The 21,882-nt window shown below is 35.2% G+C and overlaps 1 protein-coding gene across 1 annotated transcript in view; it reads right to left on the bottom strand.

Moving 5' to 3' along the window:
- LOC129718649 (uncharacterized protein DDB_G0283357) overlaps window positions 1–21,882 on the bottom strand; it is a 272,216-nt gene that overhangs the window by 249,483 nt on the left and 851 nt on the right. The window lies entirely within an intron of this gene.

The raw sequence follows: 21,882 nt of genomic DNA, 5'->3' as shown, positions 1-21,882 counted from the left end.
TAAAAACTTTTTGGAAACATATTTGAATGTATATCATCACTCCGTTACTGACCTGTTTCTAGCAACCCGGGCATAGATGTTTCTTGAAATAATCCCATCAGAAAGACAAAACAAAAATGTAACAGAAGCTGCTAGTTTGTTATGAGGAAAACCTTTCAGGATTTTGTTTTCAATTCGATTCCGTTGGGTGTTAAAATAACAGAAATTATAATAAAAATGATTCTACTAGTATTAAACCTATATTAAACTTTGTTACTTACGTATCAGCTTCCTAACAAAACAAGATAGCATATAGAACAGTATAATCACAATCGTTGTTAAAAACAACAGCTTTTGATAAAGACGAAAAATTTGTTAGGCTTGCTCCAGAACAACTTTATTTCAGGATTTGTTATTATAACTCATTCAGAGTCAATTTTGTTATCAAAAGCCAATGGTAAAATACAAAACCATATCAAAATATTTTGTATTTTCCGTCGATAGAATTTTGTATCTTCTGATCGGGAAGAACCAAATCCTAAAATCTTCTCAAAACATTCTAACACTTGATATTTTTGGACAATTTCATTTCCATTATGCTTCTAAAATCTGAGAATTTCAATACATCTATAATCGAAACCTAATTGTCGATTCGTGTCAAATAACCATGAATAACCATGAAGCTCAAAAAGAGCTCAAATATAGAAGTGTTATAATCGTAAAATCCTTAATTCCGAAAAAATTGCTTCCAAAGTAAAATTTTATTGGAGCTATTCGATTTTAAAATCTTGGAGTCTTGAAATTCTGAAGTTTTAAACACATAACCGCATTATCGACGTAGGACAACGAAGAGCTATCATTCATTAACACACTACACAGTGAGCAAGCGGGTAGAAAGCTAAAATTACCACGCCCTTAATTCTTACTCTCCTTGTAATGACATACTCAGCACATATAACTTTTCTCTACCCTCATGGTGAACGGAACTGTTGGCTAAGGCTGTGCGAGATTTCGAATGATTTCGTATAATTTCGCAAAACTCGAAATTTCCCGAAATTTCGCGAAATTTCGGTTTCGCGAAATTGCCGAAAAATTTCGTTGAATTTCACTAAACTCCGCATGAAATTTCGCGAAATTAAACTTCCAATTTCGACGATTACGAAATTTCGCGAAATTTCGGACCAAATTTCCGATGCACATTATTACATTATTTTCTGGTTTGTGCTCGTTGCGACTATAAATTAAATTGAATAAATCTCAACAGATATTTGGTTTACTAATAAAAGTCAGACATAGAAGAATAAGCTCTCAGCCGGTAATTTTTGTTCTTAAAGACAAAACCGTAACATCATGCGGGATGTATTTTTTTATTCACGCAAAGCATAAAATTCATTTCATCACTGGAGCCATATTCAAGGAATATGAAGTTTTGTCTTTCGTTTAGGAGAATTTCGCATAGAAATTTCTGTCAAAACTAACGCTCTGAAGCTCTATCTTACAGGCCAAATGTTCTATGCTACTCGACTTGTAAAAATTTAAAGCGTTTTCTCGGATTTTCTGTACTCCTGTGACTCCTCTTCTCACATCGTAGTGTATTTAAATGTGTTCTTCAGATAGTTCATTGCTATCACGAGGCTCACCAGATATCATGCCTTATAGTGTTCAGACAGAGTGATCGATGTGTCAAGCAGAACAAGTTGTAATTGCCTGAATTTTTAGTATTGTTTCTAAACATTCTGACTGCTGACTTCAAAGTCAGCATAGGTTGATTTCAAAATTGTCAGGTACCTTATCAAAAATATTTCAAACGTGTTACTAAAAACGCATGCTTTATCAATGAATGAATAAAAAGTACATGATTTGCTCTCATTAAACACATGACTGAGAAATGTTAGGCTATGTTTAGGGAACACAAAATTTTACAATGTCAAAAACAAGTTCAGATTATAGCATAGAAGTGATTTTGACTTTGCACTTGACGAATTTACCAAGGGTATTCTAGAAAGGTTAGAAAGTACGAGAAAGAAGAGAACGAGGATGATTACGAATAATTTTATTGAGAAAAAAGAAAACTATTTGTTTGTTGCATTACAACATTCCATTCTAACTGTTGATTAGTTGGAAGGAAAATAATTTTTGGTTTGTTTCAAAGGGGCCGTTCCTAAACCACGTAGTCATATATAGAGGGACGGGGAGGTTTGTCAAAAGAACACGAAAAATCACGCTGGGGGGTGGGGGGTTAACGAAAAGACCACGTGGTCTATTTTCTTACTTATAATTTATTATTGCCACCAAGTCAAGAATGAAGCTTACGCAATTTTTTAAATTATAAATTTATTTGACACGACTTGATAATTCATAAAAGTCACGGAAAGTTTGCGATATGTTAGCAATCAGCTGTAATCAAATTTTTGAAACATATTTCAAATTTACACGAACGAAGAAAATATTTGTTCGGTTTCAAACAGGCTTTGCCTTATATGGCATTTACTTCTATAGAATAATAATTTTATTTTGGAATGCGCCGGGACTTGTGACATTTTTTCTGGTAGTATGTTCCAAAACTCAACGACCGGTAGAAACTATACTATAAGCTATAAGCGAAAAATTTATCGTAGATGATCAAACTGTTCAAACAAATTTTATTTATTTTTATACTCAGCAACAAATTGTATTGAAAATCATTCTAAATATACTAAACAGAATAGCGTATTGTAATTACTTTCAGGTAAGGAAATTATTATAGTTGTTAAAGACAATGAAATATTATTATAAATTAAACAACCATTATCTATTTTTGTTTTTGAGAAAATGATATAAGCGAAAATTCTATTTACAATTTGCGCAATGACTAATAATCAGGTTTCTTAAACCTTCATTTTTTATAAATTTTTCATACTTTATTGTACATACACAGTAACTATTCGCTAACTGCGCAAGCTTTAACTGGGCTTCTTTTCAACTGGGCGCTCGCTAACTGGGAGAATTCCCAGTTAACAAGACAACAAACGTCAAATATCAAAACGAACGGGGGGCATGTGGATTGGGAACAAAAATTAAAAACTTAAAGTTTTTCTAATCGAGCATATACTGTCCAAAAGACCACGGGGGAGGGGGGGGGGGGTAGGTAGGTATAAAAGGGATCAAAATATGACCACGTAGTTTAGGAATGGCCCCAAATGCATTTTGTTTAGTTTTTGGTGTCGCAGAAACTCACAGGGCGTATTTTATTAGGATAAATTTTATTCTACAACTTTACCACAGACACTAGTTATGCCAGTCAAACAAACCGATTTAGCTGAAAAAAAATTTTTTAATCTCCAGTAGGGCACTCTGTGGGTAAATAAAATATTTTTACAATCGAAACAGTTTGTTTGATTGATATACTGTCTTTGTAAATAATAATATTGTCCTTCCGAAAATAAACACGCTGTGAAAAAAAAAATTTTTTTTTTGAAAAATATAACTTTTTTTTATATCTTCATTGTTCCGGTAATTTTTTTGTTTGTAATTTTTATACAAAAAAAATAAGATTTTTTGAAAAATAAGCTTTTCATATTAATTTCAATGTTCCTCTTACATTTAAAAAAAATAATTTTTAAGTGTTTTTATTATCGGAAAGATAAAATTACTATCTAAAACTTTGCCGGAGACGTCACACTGATCAAAAAAACTTTTGGCTCTGAAAATGTTTGTAATCACAATAGTCCTCCCAAATAGTATTTTTTGTCGTGCTGCTCAGTTAAAAAGTAACTTTAACTTATATTAAAAAATGCGCAAAAATATTGAAAACTTTAAAGTTTACAGAATAGTTAACCTAGTTTGTTTTCCTCGAATTGATGAAGATGTCACTTGGTCTAGTCTGACTCATCGGTGTTAAAAAAATTCAATGACACTGGGCGACAAAAGCGAAAAAAAAGTTGCGCTAAAACTCAAAATGGTTGCCCTTAAAAGGTTTTACAGCTTTTTAACCATTCCTGTGAATTTTGCTGCTTTAAGAGAATGCAAAAATGCATCAAAAGGCTGCCGGGTAATTGCTAATCAAATTCGTCGCTTTTACGTTTGCTTAGGACAAAACTCAGTCAAGTCTTTGGAAAAGTTATCTTTGCTAGGGACACCAAAACTATCAGGAATGGTTGAAAACCTATTTACCATCTCTCATGTTTTCCAGTTTGAGCTCTAGGACAAAACTTGGATTTTGAATGATGAAAGTGCTATGAAAGAAGAATTATTATTATAAACTAGCTGACCCGGCAAACTTCGTCTCGCCTATTTTAGTGTTTGATTTAATAATTTTAAACATTTCAAATTCATTGATTCCTTGCGATTTGTTTATATCATTTGAAATGATTGGTTTTATCGGAATGACAACAGCCTTGTCTTTTGGCTTTTGTACATCACCTCTATTCCGGAAATATATTGAATGCATTTCAGTTATATTCGTTTTTTTAGAACTGAAAGTGGTCATCTTCGAATTCAAAATGGTGTCCAGGGTCAATGCTTGGCTCCTATACATCATTTCGATTACGGAAATATCCATATGTAGTAATATTCGGTTATTTTCGGCTGTTTCCCAGAAGTTGCCATTTAACAATTCAAACTGGTGTCTGAGGTCAATTTTTAGCTACTTGCATCTGGATCCGGTGATACACATATTGGGTGGTATTTGGTCACTTCAGGCTATTTTCAGAATCCGTAAGTCGCCATCTTGGATTTTAAAATGGCATTAGGAGACAATTTCTGGCCTCTGAGCGTCAATCTGGTTGAAGAAACACTCATATTGGGTGGTATTTGGTCGATTTCGGTTGTTTTCCAGACACCGGAAATCGACATCTTATAATTCAAAATGTTGTCTGAGGTCGATTTGTGGCTACAGTCCATCATAACAATCCTGGAAATACCCATATTGGGTGGTCAAAATGGCATTAGGAGACAATCTTTGGCCTCTGAGCGTCAATCTGGTTGAAAAAACACTCATATTGGGTGGTATTTTGTCATTTTCGGCTGTTTTCTAGACACCGGAAGTCGCCGTCTTACAATTCAAAATGTTGTCTGAGGTCGATTTTTTGCTTCAGTGCATTATAACAATTCCAGAAATACCTAAATTGGGTGGTATTTGGTCATTTGCCGCTGTTTTTCAGAAACCGGAAGTCGCCATCTTGGATTTCAAAATGGCATTAAGGGACAGTTTTTGGCCTCTGAGCGTCAATCTGGTTGAAGAAACACTCATATTGGGTGGTATTTTGTCATTTTCGGCTGTTTTCTAGACACCGGAAGTCGCCATCTTACAATTCAAAATGTTGTCTGCGGTCGATTTGTGGCTTCAATGCATCATAAAAATCCCGGAAATACCCATATTGGGTGGTATTTGGTCATTTGCCGCTGGTTTTCAGAAACAGGAAGTCGCCATCTTGGATTTCAAAATGGCATTAAGGGACAGTTTTTGGCCTCTGAGAGTCATTCTGGTTGAAAAAACACTCATATTGGGTGAGATTTGGTCATTTTCGGCTGATTTTCAGACACCGGAAGTCGCCATCTTACAATTCAAAATGTTGTCTGAGGTCGATTTGTGGCTTCAGTGCATCATAACAATTCCGGAAATACTCTTATTGGGCGATATTTGGTCATTTGCCGCTGGTTTGTAGAAACCGGAAGTCGCCATCTTGGATTTTAAAATGGCATTAGGAGACATGCCAGAAGAAGGAAGGGTGTCGAAACATTATGGACATGTTTGTTACATCTACAAACATTCACTTGCCAAATTTGGTTATATTTGGTTCTCGAGCTGTGCGAAATTTTGAGTATCATTTGTATGAGACCCCTCCCTTATAGAAGAGGGAGGGGTGTCAAACCATTATGGATATATTTGTTACCCTTAAAAACATCCACCTACCAAATTCTATTCTGTTCTATTTACTTGGTTAGTTCTCTAGGTGTGCAGAAATTTGTGTTTCATTTGTATGGAACCCCTCCCTTCCAGAAGAGGGAGGGGTTTCGAACCAATATGGACATATTTGTTACTCCTAAAAACATCCACATACCAAATTTGATTGTGTTTGGTTGATTGGTTCTCGAGCTGTGCGAAATTCGTGTTTTATTTGTATGGGGGCCCTCCCTTCCAGAAGAGGGAGGGGTCTCAAACTATCATGAAAACCTTTCTCGGCCCCTAAAACCCCTACATACAAATTTTCACGTCGATCGGTTCGGTAGTTTCCGAGCCTATATGGATCAGACAGACAGACAGACCGGACTGCATTTTTATATGTATAGATATAGTTTCATTCAAAGCAAAAGAATCAGTTCAGAAGTTCATTAAATTATTATTTACAAAGCCATTTCAAGTGTGAACTTTAGATCATTTGTATCTATCGCGCTACTATTAGGTACCTGCAATTTTCTCTATATAATTGGATACATGCTTCAAGATTTTAGTTTTTACCATTTTTGATATTCTCGTCATTGTCGGTATTTCGATATCTGAATACCTACGTTACTCTTCGTCGACCAGGTAAGCACCTTGCGATTCAAATCATTGTAATGCAATGTTTCAGAAACATTTATTTTATTTTTCGCGACCAATTTCGTTTCGTCTCGAGAACTCGAAATCCATTCTGATTTCGTTTCAACTAATTTGGCGAAACCGAAATTAAGGGTTAATTTCGTTTCGTTTCGTTTCGACACCAGAAAAGCCAGTTTCGCACACCCTTACTGTTGGCATCATTCATCTCTCGTTATGTCATAAATTGAGTTTTATCCTGTAAAGTAGAGGCCAGACAGTGTGCTAAGCTTGTGAACTTTTCTGCATTTCAATTATAGAGGCATATATTATAGAATGGAGAAAATCTCTTCATTTCAATCCTATTTGTCCTGTAGAGGACAGTGTGCCAGTGCTCGAGCTATTACCACCACAAAAGAAAGAATATTTCCCATACCTACCACTTTGTGTATAACCAAAAGAGAAAATTTATTAACTTTACAACTGAAGATTTGTTTATTCTGAGAAGGACAGTGTTAGTATTTGAACAATTACACCCAATTATTTAACAAAAACAGAATGGCTTTCTGGTTTGTAGTTTATGCATACTTTTTCTGCTGTTTTCACAGCAGCCACCATCCACTTTGCCTATTCTACAGACGGAAACTGTTTTCTAAGGAAGTCGGTTGCTCCATCTCGAATTGATGTCCGTTGAAGACAAAAATACACTTGACGGAGGCCGTATATAGCCAATCCACGCCGTTCTGTCCGATGCCTACCGGACTGAACAGAAAATTCAATTTAACTCTCAGACCGATGTTATAGGGTGTTGTACCATGATCGGACCACTTTTTTATATGCGAGATTTCTCAACTATTGAATAAAAAACTGTATCAAATATGTACCCGCATCATCCAAAAACTTCTTCTGATGATGTTCAGAAGGTTTCATTTAGATTACTTAAGTATTACTATTATTAAAAAAGTTTTAAAAAATGGTCTATTTTCGAGCACAATTTGCCCTAACAATTAACAAACAAGTCTTATTTTCAAGCAGTGATTTTAGAATTGAATATTTAAAGATTGCAGTATGTTTTCCAGTAATATGCTTCTGTAACATATAAATTCAATGTAGGAACACTTTTTATATGATATATTTGCTTTAAAGTTTGAATTATTGGTGAAACGCGAAAGCCTGTTTTGTATCATGATCGGACCAGCTTACTTCTGAGACATCACCGTTTTACTTTGCTTATGCTTGATATATCCAATGAAGGTTTTCACGTTTAATTAATCGGAACTGAATATAAATGATGAAGCTTATTTTTTATAGAATAAAACCTCTCTAAAACGACGTAAGGTTCGCAAACTAAAGCAAAACCATATTAAACTTCACTATAAATAGCCCACTATGCTTCAAATAGGGAAAATATAACTCAGTGTCATCCCTATCTAGGAAGCACTTTTTCCCGCGAATTTTCGAACAGTTTACGAGAGAGTGATAAATTAATATATATTAAAATTTATATATGACGTTTAACGTGGAATTTTTCCATGATTATTTTGAACGGTAAAATGATTTCACGAAGGTGAGAAAGGTTTAAAAATTGATTGATTTGTGATCTAATGATAATATGTATATCAAAGTTATTTTTCAGTAACAAGACTCTCTTTGAGACTAACTACTTTTTGAGCTGCGGCAAAGGAAACGTAAGGCAAAAAATTAATCTTTGAATTTCGTTTAGCGACAAGGCTTAAATATTCCGTCTTTCCGAAAAATGTCCTCATACAAAATTTCAACTCAATCGAACTTAAGGAAGTAGTGTCTCAAATTGACCGCTTTGAGTCGTACTTTTTCGACTGATGACGAAAGACACAGTTCAAGCAATTATCGATATGGAAATTTTTATTGATACCAAATATCTTAGACGCCGAGATCTGGTGTTTTCTCGAGAAACAAATTTTTCGAAAAAACTTGAGTTTCTGGGACTTAGAAATTTTTGTGCTGTCACTTCACTGTCAATCTCACTTCACGGAGCTAATTTTGTCACTTCACTTTAGATGGAATCGGAACTAGGTCTCAAAAAATAAAGTGAGCGTGAGTGTGAAATATATTTCACCGTGAGGTAACTCCCGTAACAAGTACCATTAGCTGAATATCGCACTTTAGGTATAAAAGTTAGATTGCAATATTCGGAAATTTATAGTACTACTTGGGAAATACAAGTTGGTCATACGTCGTCTCTCAAAATTGTGCTGGTGGAGTGAGCTATCGGTAAAATGAAACTGCAACCGAAAAAAACGACCACAAATTGAATAAGCAAATTTGCCGTATTAGAAGCTCAAATATAATTCATAACGTTTTCGCAATAATTTGAAAAATGTTTGAAAATAATTTGAGAATCACGAAAAAATATCTAATTAATCAAGCCCAAGCCAAACACCGGGCATGTAAAGCCCAGCACGCGAAGCGGAAAATCGCTTGAAGTCTTAGAAGCACACTGGTCCGATTATGATACATTTTTTGGTCCGATCATGATACAAATTCTATGGTCAGGAAAAACGATATATTTAAATGAATTTACGTCAGATTTGCTATAAATTGTTATTTTTGTAAACTAGACAGATAGACTTTTCCGATAAATATATATTATTTATGATTACATGTTATATTAATGGTGAAAATGTGACATGAAAAGCGATGTACCTTGAAAATAGTCTAAATTGGTCGGATCATGATACAATACCCTAGCGCACGCGAATAGCGTCGCGAGGCGATTCGCCTCGCCGTAACTAGAGCTGTACATTTGGGCACGGCAAAGCACTTGTTTCAGATGGGTTTAGTCTACACGTCTGACGGTATTTCGAAATGATGGCTTGTATTTTTTGCCGGTTGATGCAGATTTTTAATTTTGTCATATAGTCCAGATAAACTTCTAAGCAGCGTTGTACCTTACCTTACCTTACCTAACCAATCAGACGAGAGCCGTGATGGCTCGTGGTATATCAAGAAGATGTCGCCTTGTTGCTCGATTTTGGGCTGTGTTTCGCCAGTTCCCCAGGCGTCTTATCACCCGCTAGTCTCCTTCGATCTGGTCGAGCCATCGTGCGCGCTGCGCCCCTCTATTTCTGTGCCGGCAGGGTTGCTGAAGAGAAGTGATTTCGCAGGGTGGTCGTTCGGCATCCTTACGACGCACAGAGGAGTAATTCGAGTGAAAACCTGGCCAAAATTATTTTCGCTGCTATTTAGCAATGTTTTGGGTAATATTTGAGTGAAAAGTGGAAATAAATGATTTCAGAATGATCAGATGCAAAATAAGTTCGAATAACCCTTTTAGGACCAAAAGAAACAAGTTTTACAATTTTGGAATTTGATATTAATAAATTTAATTTTCTTCTATTACAGAATAGAAAGATAGAACGTATATACAACGATTTTACGTAAATTAAGAAGCTTAGGAAAGACAAAGAACTAACATACATACATACATACATACATACATATATTTTGATGGGTTTATCGGCTTAATCAGTCCGTGTATACTAGCAAAAACGATTTGTTTTTTCTTATTCCGACAGTTTCGGTGACTTTATTTCACCTTTTTCAAGGAGTCGAAAGGATAATCGTTCTATTGTTAAGTGTGTTGGTGTCGGTTGTCTGGTGTGTATTACAAATGGCGTCCCACTTTGGTGCATGTGTACCTATTTTTGTGTGCTACACTGTATAAGCTTCTGGAGCTTTTTCTAGCACTTACTTTTTTCAAGCACTTTTATGGCAATTTCACTTTAATCGGGTAATAAATATTCTAAGCTGTTGGTTTTGCGTCTTCCTCTGTAGTCTACTAATTTTTGATTTTTGATGTCATTAGTCTGAATTTCTTTTCTTTCCAAAACTTATAAACAGCATATCAAATTGTTATAAAGTTTGTTATTTGTAAGTTTGAAAGATGTCTCGTTTGTAGGACACTAGTTATATTCAAATGAGTCGTGTAATACTTGAGATAATAGACTTTCACTGTTTTACAAATTAAAACAAAACGGTTGCTTAAGTTTGATTACAATCAAATGAAGAGGGAACGTATAGGGCAGCCAAACTTTGAAACCACGTGTTAAATCATAATTCATCAGTTAACCCTTAACTAACATGTTCATTTAATATCAATATTGTTCAAATCGGTTGTGTAGTTTCTGAGATAATGAAGTTTCGTGATTTTCACATTTCGATACACTACAGACGAAGTTACAGTCCGATTACAGCAAAATTCAATAGGGTGTTATGAGGCAGCTATACCTTTCATTTGATACTTATTCTATGGAAATCGGGTCAACCATCTCTGAGAAAAGTGAGTGAGTCCAAGTAGTCTCCGGAATATGTTTCTTTTCATAGCTGAATTTCACATTTTTAAACATAACAGGCAAAGTAAAAGTCCGACTGCAAAACAGATCAATGGGGTCTTATGGGGCAATTAGACCTTCCATTTGACACTGATATTATGAAAATCGGTACAGCCATCTCTGAGAAACATGAGTGAGATTAAACAGTATTCAGAATACGTTTCTTTTCATAACTTTTGAACCACAAGTATAATATTTATGAAATTCAAAACTTAGGAGTTTTCTAAGTAGCCCGATCTTTTGAGACCAGTTTCGTTCAAATCGGTTGTGTAGTTTCTGAGATATTGATGTTTTATGATTTTCACATTTTTAAACATAACCTCTAAACTGAAAATCCGATTATATTGAAATTCAATAGCAACCTATGGCGCAACTAGACCTTTCATTTGTAATTAATTTTATGAAAATCGGTCCAGCCATCTCTGAGAAAAGTGAGTGAGAAAAAAAAGTTGCACATACACACACACATACACACATACACACATACTCACATACATACATACAGAAAATGCTCAGTTCGTCGAAAGGGGTCGAGTGGTATATGACATTCGGCCATTGGGACCACTTTTATACCTTTGGTTTTTCCAGTGATTGCTATCCAGCTTTCCGCGAGCGGTAATGACTGATGGATTTGACATTTAATGTAGGTTGTCAAAATATAGTTCATTGGAAATATCCAATGAACTAGCAGTTTGACAACCTACATGAAATGTCAAATCCATCCGCCATTACCGCTCGTGGAAAGCTGGATACCTTTCCTTTTTAGAAAGGCAAAAATGTAAGCGAATGAAACCTATGATCTTAGATTTTCAATATATTGACAACTAGGGTAATTTAGAACAAACAAAATAATACAATGATGAACTTGCTGAAAATTACACTTAATAATATACAAATGACTGACTTGATTAAACTTACGTTCAACAGTACTCATGTCTAAACAGGCAGTTGTTCGAAACTAGTAATTTGTTTGCAAACTGTAAGAAGCTAACTCAAAGCTCAGTTAAAGACTTGTTTTCTACAATGGTAAAAACCTGTGAGGGAGAAACAAAAACTACACTCAAAACAGAGAACACGCACATTCGTCGTTTTCTGATAGCGTGTAACTATCTTCTTGCTGTAACGCATACATGACTCAAACGAAGGAATACTGAATGTGCAAATATCTCAGACTAATTTTTCGAGTCTGTGTTTCCTTCAATTTGCCATTGTATAAAAGTTTTTTCAAAGTTTCAAGTTTGACCGTGATAAAGTGTGTTCGAAATTGTAACCAAAGCCTTAAATCATGAGAAGCGAAAGTTTGATAATCGAAGTACGCTAGCGCGAATATTACTTAAAGCTTATGAAATTTATTATTTTACGTAAAAACAAACCAATTTTTTTGTAAAACGACAATGAATACAAAAACTGTTTGCGATGAATTTTTTTTCGAGCAACGCGATACCTTTTAGTTATAACAATACTCATCGCAAAAAAAATGCTTATTTTTCCTTGGTTCAAATTGACAGTCAATGACAGCTCATTCTGGTTCATTTTGACGCTCATACAGCTTCGTATCCGTTTCTCCCTTCCAGGTAAAAACACATTGAGCTTTTATAGCTGGTTCGAGTATTGTATCAATGAGTAACTCCAAATATCACACACACAACTTAGTGTTTACATTTACATAGCCCAATGTGTCTCCATTAGTATTAGTGAGCAGATGAAGTAATACGCTCGTGCAAATCGAAGAATTTACCAGAAAAATGATGTGGCAAAATATTTTCATTTCGAATTTTCAATTTGATGCTTACCGATCATATGATGCCTGCGTAAAATGGAAAACAGCCGGAGCGTTATTTACCCGGATTATTATTTCTTTGCATCGAGCGCCAACACTTAACGTCAAAATTTATCAAAAACAACATTTTCCAAACGGGTCGCTAATGTCAATCCGGACGTTACCGGATGAGCTATTAGCAAGGATGTGTTCGTGATGATATGAACTTCCATTCCCCCGAAGATTATATGTTCTAGGTACTCCTCTGTGCGCTGTACGGATTTCGATTCAAGCAATTAACAAGGATCAAAATCCGTACGGCACAGTTTTTGTAGAATAAATACAATTTACACTATTTACCAATCAATATACAGCTCGAAAATGACAAAGACCTTTTCCATCAATTTCAAAAAGATTTACAGAGTAAAACACTTATATCCCACTTGAAAAACGTTTTTATATGAAGAACGTTTCCTTAGTAAATTCTCTAACGATACAACGCAATGACAACTGAAACCGATACACGATTGATTTTTCATTTTTAATATTTTTATTTCATGGCCTACTGGCGTATAGTTTAATTTAACAGAAGGCCAACAGCTCACCGAACATGTACATGTAACTATCATATGAATTTTCATTTTTATAATGCTTAAAACTGAAGAAAAACATCAAGGTGTACGGATTTCGATACTGAACGGGTTTTGATCCAGCACGGTACTACACTGAAATAATTTCACCTGTTCATATTATATGGGAGTGTTATAAATTTGCACTATTGGAACTTTCAATCAAAACGATGTGATCGAAAATGTGTCATGTATTCTTCATAGGATCGTCTGATAGACTCACATTACTACCAAGCTTTTAAAGTAGATAAGAAACCCTTTAAAAATCAAACAACATATAATCCATTAGACTTATTGGAAATGCCATAATTTATATCTTGACATACAATAACAATTTCATAGGAAAATCTCATGCATTCCTTGTTATTATCCTATAGAAATAACTCCACTAAAGGGACTGTTTCTTTCATATGATATGTACATAATATTTATTTTACAATATTTATTTTAACAAATTTGTACTTGGTTGTTGACTGTAAAACGACAATCCTTTAAATTAAGGCAAAAATGAATTACCTCGGTCAGTGGCGGTCACAACTTTTGATTGATTTCACTACCGACTTCCTGACAAATGAATAATAAAAAAGAAATTACCGGTTCAACGTTGGCCACTTGATCCCAGTTCCAATGGTCTGTTCGTTGTTTGCCCTACGATTTGATAAGTGCCAATTTCTTCGGTGTGATCTATAGTTGTGAATATCTATGTAAGTTTAAACTCAAATGAAGTATAGAAAAACAACTTACCCATTGGAGATAAACAAATATCCTTCCAATCGCCCAAAAAGACGCCGTCTGTTCGTGGTGTAGCCATTTTGAATAACTATCTGGATTATTCGATACCAAATCCAAACGTCAAAACAAAACTTCACAAGTAAACTGACAAGAAGTCCACAGTCGTGTGTGTTTGATTGGATTTATCAATAAGATTTATATGTTGGTTTCGAAACATGGCGGTTTTATATATCTACTTTATGAAATGTATTCCGCAATATTGCCGGTATATTTAAATTTTTGCGACACATGTCAGACGTAAATGAATATCAAATAAAATGGATGTGAAAATCCGATAAGAATTATTTCATTGTGCGATTCGTAAAAATTATTGTAACACATTTAATTTACAAATGGATTTCTAATGGAATCATATAAAATTAAGAGATCTTTTGGTACGTTAAATTCATTGGACAAATTTAATAGAGAATATATGTCGACTTGTTTCAGTGTAGGCTACCGAATTCAACAGTGTGGTTCTTTGCAAGCGCTTTGTGTAGCAGCCGTAGGTGTATTGTCTATACTTTCACACATTTGAATCCAAGGTTTCCTCTTGTATTTTCTTATTTCTTTATTGTACTCAGTGAATGCATTCTCGTACTGAGCTCAGTAAGTGCTAATGAGCTGATCAAAAAGTCTCGCGTCTAGGTCGAAAGAAAAGTTTGGTTTTCTTATTATTTAGAAGCTTGAAACGGTATACTGATATCACACCGATTATAAATTTCAGTGAATTTTTGCTTGTTGTAGGAGAACCACGTTATAGTTTTTTTCTCTGGGCCAAATTTTCTTAATTGTCCCGAAACATCAAATATCTCAAAAAGTACTTTCTTTCAAACTAATTGTTTATACCATAAAGATAACAATACTATGTACTACTACAGGAGAGTGGCATCATTGCAATCGGTTGGTCTGGCAGATCTTCGCGGCGCGTTTTGCTATTGAATTTCAATGCTTTCGGTTTATTGAATTTGCGGAATTAGTAGCAAATTCTAATGGACGTTGCATATCTGTGTTTATAGTTAAAAATAAGTGAAATATTTGAAGAGGTTGTTTATAAGACACGACCGCAAGTTAACGTATAATTACGATAGCCTGTTTTATGTGGTAATGCAATAGGTTTGAGAGTGTGATCGATAAGTTCTTATGTTGACCCTCTTGAAGGAAAGATTGAAGAAAATTGTGTTATACATTGTGAAGTCGTTTGATTGTGAAATTGTTAAGATTTCTGTTGTTATTCTCTTGTCTATCTGTTAGCTGTTATGGACAACTTAGCAGTTGATAAATTTCTGAAAATGGTAGAAAATCCAGAAGGCAGCGAGCAGTGGTGGGCACTATTCCACTAATTCGCTTATCGCTAATTAGCGACGTTAATATTCAGTTAGCGGTTTAGCGGTTTCGCTAACTTTTGAGCTGGTTAGCGAAACTGTTAACGTCGCTAAAATTTTGGCCTTCGAAACGCTAATCGCTAGTTCGCTAAATTTTGTAGAGAAGCGACAAAAGAACTATACAAAAAAACTGTGAATTGCTGATGGCGTACGTAAATTGTCTCGAAAAATGAACATACTTTGCTGCGAAAGTTACTTTTGGAACGTTTGTTTCATTTAAACAACGTTCAATTGTCTTAATTGTTTAGAGTTACTCTCTTTTTAATGGAGTTCCAGTTATCGTACAAGCCGCAGAAGCATTTTGAAGAACAAGCTCAAGGTCTAGATTAAATTTTCGACACACCAAGAACTTTTGTAAATTGCAATGCTCTTAATCTATGACAACTTTGGGTTTACTACTTAAATTCAGATCTCTTATTGTAATTAGCTTCTTAAATTCAGATCTCTTATTGTAATTAGCTCTGAAAAGTAATTGCTTTCGTTTGTTTAACCAAAAAAGATCAAAGTGGTCCAAATCTTACAAGACACGAGCAATAAATATAGCGATATGACTATTTACTTACTAAAAAATTAGCGATTAGTGATTAGCGAAAGTTCCGCTAATGTGGGTTTAGCGTTTAGCGTTTAGCGTTTAGCGATTATCGAGCTCAATTTTCCGGTTAGCGGCTTAGCGATTAGCGTCGCTAAATTTTCGATTAGCGGTGCCCACCACTGCTGAGTAGTAAATAATACAAAAAACTATGGTTCCCCTAACCTTTACACTTTTGGAGCTTATAATACTATGAGTACCGTAAACTGGGGTGACTTTGATCACTTTTTTGATTGTATCTCAAATATTTTCAGAATATACTGAAAACAATATTCTTTGATATTTTTAAAATAAGTATTTGCAAGCATTGAAAAAGATTCAGTCACTACTTCAAAAGTTTAGCAACAATTTTGCTGTTTTTAAATATGCTCTAAAAAATTTACACCAATAATCATTCCGGGGTGACTTTGATCACTTCATTGTTTTAATGAATTTGGAGTAACACTTTGCTACTTTCACTAAATTGAACAGCCTTAAACGACTTTAACGAGTTTATAAATATGGAAAGCAATTTGGGGGCCATTCACATTCTACGTGAACAGTTTATAATGGCGAATGTCCAAGAATCATACGAAAGTTTTAGAATATATATGAATGATTATTCACTGAGAGAGAAGGTGGTGGTCTAAAATCGTCAAAAACTAGTCCACGAGGAATATAACTTATGAAATTGGCCAAATTGGCATGTTACTTCACGTCTTGGGTTTTTGTTAAGAAGAAATATGTAATACGCTGTGGAGAAAATTGGGACTCAACATTGCCTTCGAGGAAAAACTTGCAAAAATAACAATGAAAATGTATTGTTATAATATTTGTTCATCTTAAGAACTAATCTGGGAACAACATAAAAACACTTTACGTATTGCAACTTGTTATTTTGAATCTGCTTGAACCGACTGTTTGTATGCAACAAAAATCGCCAAAAATACACTTTATTTCCAAATAATATTTTAGCATGAAAAACACTCTTTAAATAGCAGGAAATGCATGAATAGTAGCAATGCGAACATATATCCACACAATCAGTGAAGATTACGACAAATCCCAAGCACTACGAGCGCTTTTTTACCACATTTTCAGAAAAGAGGTATAGTGATCAAAGTCACCCCAGTTTACGGTATTTGAAATTGTTTCACTAACTTTCGTCAACTTTTACCTAAAAACACCAAAATTAAAATTGGGGCAGAATGCACTATGAAGAGCTTGCAGGAGATTGCTTGACAACTTAGAGCATGTTCCATTATTTTTGATTTTACTTTCGAGACTTCAAGCGCTTCTCACTTCGCGTGCTGATTTCTGCTAGTGGCATATTGCCACCTGCTTTGGAGCATATTGACCTTTGTTGTTGTGCGTTTTGGTCACGGGCTTGTTTGGCGGCAATAGTAATTTTTACCAAAAAAGACATTGAAATCGAGTATTTTATAAAAAAAAACTTCGTCATAAACATACAAAAAATAGATCCTACAATCATCCTACACGTTCAATGTCGCTTTGAAATAATTTGAAGCGCTGTAAATCGCGAAAATGCTTAACTGGTGCGTTTTGTACAATCCTCCCCAGTATAGGGGCACTCAGCTGTTAAGATGAATAATGGAGCGATTACCCTATCATACCGCTCGTTATAAGCTTGTTATTGATACCATGGATACAATTTCCAATTAACTAGCTTCATGTACATTTTTCCCGAAATAGTATAATTTTAAAACAAGTACTGGTATGTGCTTCAGTAAACCTCTATGGTTATTGGTGAAATATTTATAGTCTACTTCATCGAATAAATTCGATAATTCTATAAGATATGAGGTAGATTGGGGTGAAATTAATCACCATTGAAATCCATACATTCATTTGGCAATGTGCTTTTTTTCGATATGCTAAAGATAAATGATGATTTCTATACTGAAAAATATCATTCACAGTCAGTTTGGAAACGAAAATAACGATATTTCAGGTTAAAACTTGTTTTTTTTGGTTTATTTTGGTTTGTTGCTATATTTGCTCTTATTTGATCATCGTGAGACCGATTCCAATTCGGTTTGTTGCAAAAGCTCAAAACTAGCTCTGAAATTAACGGTAGCACTATAAGCGCATAGTTGACTCTTAGTTTACCTGGTTTACCATAAAGTTGTTGAACATTAATAATGCCATATAAAGTTTGTACGTGTTAGACTAGTTGATCAGATCTTTTTGATATTAGAGAGGCTGAATTAGTGTCAATATAGACTGTTCCGAAAATTATAAATACATCTTCTTCCTTGAATAAAACAAAAAATACAGGATTTTTCGGGTCATTCTATTCTGAAATATAGATAATAAGTGTTTTCTTTCCAGTTTCAATTCAAGTTGGGATTATTTTTCGTAGGATACGCGAGTTCTCTAACTTTTCTCTTAACACTACTCATAAGCTTTTGCACAGTGTGTTCTCCGACCATTTTTACCACTTTAAGCCAATCTTTTTTAAATTTTTCAACATTGTCAGCTGGTTTGGCATATTTCCTCAGCTTTGCCTTGGTCAAAGCCCAAAAAGTTTCAATAGGGCGAATTTCAGGGCAGTTTGGAGGATTCATCTCCTTTGGGACACATGTGACATTATTTGTTTTATACCACCCTAGTGCATCCTTAGAGAAATGGCAGGAAGCAAGATCGGGCCAAAAGATTGTAGGATTGTTATGCTGCTTAACCATGGGTAACAACCTTTTCTGCAATCACTCTTTCACGTAAATTCGTAATGAATGGACGAGATATTTTCCCACATTCACATATGGCCTGCCAAACCATTACCTTCTTGCCGAATTTTTAGGTGTAAATGGCTTTCACTGGTCCAGGGACATCCTTTCCCTTCAGTGATGTATAAAATTGCGGTCCTGGCAGAGTCTTATAGTCCAGTTTTATGTAGGTTTCGTCATCCATGATAACACACCCCATTTTTTGGTCAGAAGTTTGTCATAAAGCTTCCGAGCTCTCGGTTTCACAGATTCAGCTTGTTTTGGATTTCGTTTTGGCTGCTTCTGCTTCCGACGGGTCTGCAGACCCATTCTTCCCTTGGCACGCATAACGTTACTCGCCGAGGTTCCAAGCTTTCTCGTCACATCTCGTACTGATACTGAAGGATGCCGCTTGTAGTATTCCTCAACCTTTTTGTCCATTGTGGGATCAACAGGCCCGGGTTTTCTACCACGTCTTGGGGCATCAGTAAATGTGCACTCTTCACAATACTTCCGCAATGCGGTTTGAACTGCTCCGTCACTTATACCTTCTTTTCTGGCTAATTTTCTTATAGAAAGACCACTCACGGTGCCCCATTTGTGCACAATTCGCTTTCTTTGCTCGGGAGAAAGGCCACGCATTTTCAAAATTTTGCACTTAATGTTAAAAAGAATGACAGCATCTGTTTCTTTTGGATGTAAACAACAGGACGCAGCAAACGTTTGGTTGAATACTGCACGTTATTTGAAATGACGGTTGATCGTAAGTGTATTTATAATTATCGGAACGGTCTATAATATGTTCTCCTTTAATGCTGATGAGTACTTGGGTTATATGAAGAAGAAGCAGTTATAACGGACTAGAAAATAAAAAGCATCGGTTGCTAAGTTAGGACCATAGAACATTTCAATAACGTGATATGATATGATCTGTTACCTGGCCAAAATATGTTTTGCTGAATGAAGAAAATATGTTATATGGCGAGCATTAAATAAAGGGTCAAGTGATGCCGCATGACATAATTAGATTGATTAGGGCGACTCGAGTGTGCGAAATTTGAACCTAGCCGTCCCAGCTTTTTCATCGTTAATCCGATAAAAAAGGTGAGATCAGAAGGAATAGAAGTTGAAGGGTAAAAGACTAATGACATGAATCATCGACCTGCAATCAAAAAACATCATAAAATATCTGTTCACTTGATATTAAGACTCAAAAATGTAATTTGACACCACGACCTTGGCACCGTGATTAGTATGCTTTCATTAATTCCCACGTTCGTTGTTAATATTTCCAGTCATTTCGACAATCAATCGATTGATAAAAGAAATCATGGAAGTGATGTCCCGTGTTGAGTGTAAGTTTCAATAAACGTGTACAAGCATTGATGCTCTCCCGGTCCAGTAAATCCCAGTAGTTGTATCGTATTGTGTATTGATTAAATTCTTTATCAAAAATCACAGTATTTTGCGTTCCACTTACGAGTTACAAAATAAACAGTTTTGAGTAAAATTTGCACTTCAGGGAAAACATGTTATACACACACACTACTTCTAGTGAAAAGGTACCAGAGAATTAAATTTATCCTGAATCCAGGAACCGAAGTATCATCGTTTAATCCAGAGAAGACGACTAACGTTAGTTCGAGATGGGAAAATTGAAGGACAGCTTCGAGAAAAAAGGTACATCTTCTGCGTTATACTGGTGAGAATAAACAAAATATTTATGACAGCTTGGTGAGAGAAGATACCCGGTAAGGTGCACTGAGAAGACTGTTTTTTTTTTTTGCATTTCGATATTCTTGGACCAATACCTTCTGGAGAATCATCACTGGTAATCATCGATTCTTACAGCCGTTATGGGTTCATCAAAACATTACAGCAAACTACAACTTCAGACATTATTGTTAGGTTGCGCTTCCTTTTCATGAGACTGGACATTCCCAACTTGTTCAAATTCTTCGAGCAAAGAAATTGGAGAATTTTGTGAAGAATTTGGAGTAACGTTGAGTCATCCTAAATATAACAGCCCGCCCTAGAGATTCTTCTGATAATTTCATTTTGGATCCAGTTCAAATTCTAATACTAAATTGATAATAAAACTCCATCCTCTCAGCTATCTATCTATTTCATCTAACGATAGGATTATTCTGTGCACGGAATAATCACCCTGTTTAATATGCTTGACCCATTTTCATCCCTCTACTAATCTGCAAATTAAATCTGGTTTCATTTGATGTACAATTTGATTCATCGATTCCTCTGCCTATTTAGTATGGTTTTGTTAATTTTATCTGCAGTAGAATCTACCTATTTCATCTGATTTTGTATACAGGTTCAGCGATTCAGCGACCGGTTTCAAATACTGACGGGCTTGTTGAACCCCTTGAGGCGTCGTTACTACGGCAATCTATTAAGTATGGTGGAAAATATGAGGGATTTTTTATTGGGATGTCTCAAAAGAGGTGAAAATTTTTTATCCTAAAAACCTACAAAGGATGAAATGGAATACATACGAAATCGAAATTTATATTGGTTCTTAGTTGGGTGAAAATTTAAATTATGTGAAGCATCCGTTTTGCTCGAAATATTAAAAAAAAAGTCTGGCTTTGGTCTTCAGCACATTGGATGAACAACTACGATTGCATTTCGCTGTTGTAGAACTTTTAAGAAACTTTGTGGTTCTCTTTTTTTAACAATCAGCCTACGGAAGCACTTTCAATCGCGAATTTTTCCGCTTCGCTTCTCAATGGATGCTTTACTTTTCGTTTCAGAAAAACAGTTGTCGAAAAATATTGACTAAGTACATAAATTACAAACCTTAACAAGATAGCAGAGCACCGTTTATTTTCTTTGGCCCAGTTCCAACGAAATGAGCTGACGGGAAAATGATCAACTATTCCAAGTCATTCGATGACCGGAAATTCCCATTTCACTTTATTAAATACCAATCCAAGTAGTCCTGATCAATACATCAATGTGTCAATTCAATTGAATTCAAACCAACGTTCGAGGCAATCGTTCAACAGCACTCATGACTTTCTCACCCTGCAGACTGGAAATGGCCAGTCCCAGACGTCTAAAGGGACCCACGTCGGGTAGATTGAATCGCAAAACCGATTTGGTTCCACTTCACCGCTTGTTCTGCAAGCCAAACAACGCACTCCACTCGGATGTTGTTCCTTTCAGACAAAGTGCA

The sequence above is a fragment of the Wyeomyia smithii genome, chromosome 1 (assembly GCF_029784165.1).
Source record: "Wyeomyia smithii strain HCP4-BCI-WySm-NY-G18 chromosome 1, ASM2978416v1, whole genome shotgun sequence".
Classification (NCBI taxonomy): Eukaryota; Metazoa; Arthropoda; class Insecta; order Diptera; family Culicidae; genus Wyeomyia; species Wyeomyia smithii.
The sequence above is the reverse complement of the archived record's forward strand: the minus strand, read 5'-3'. Positions and strand labels throughout refer to the sequence as shown.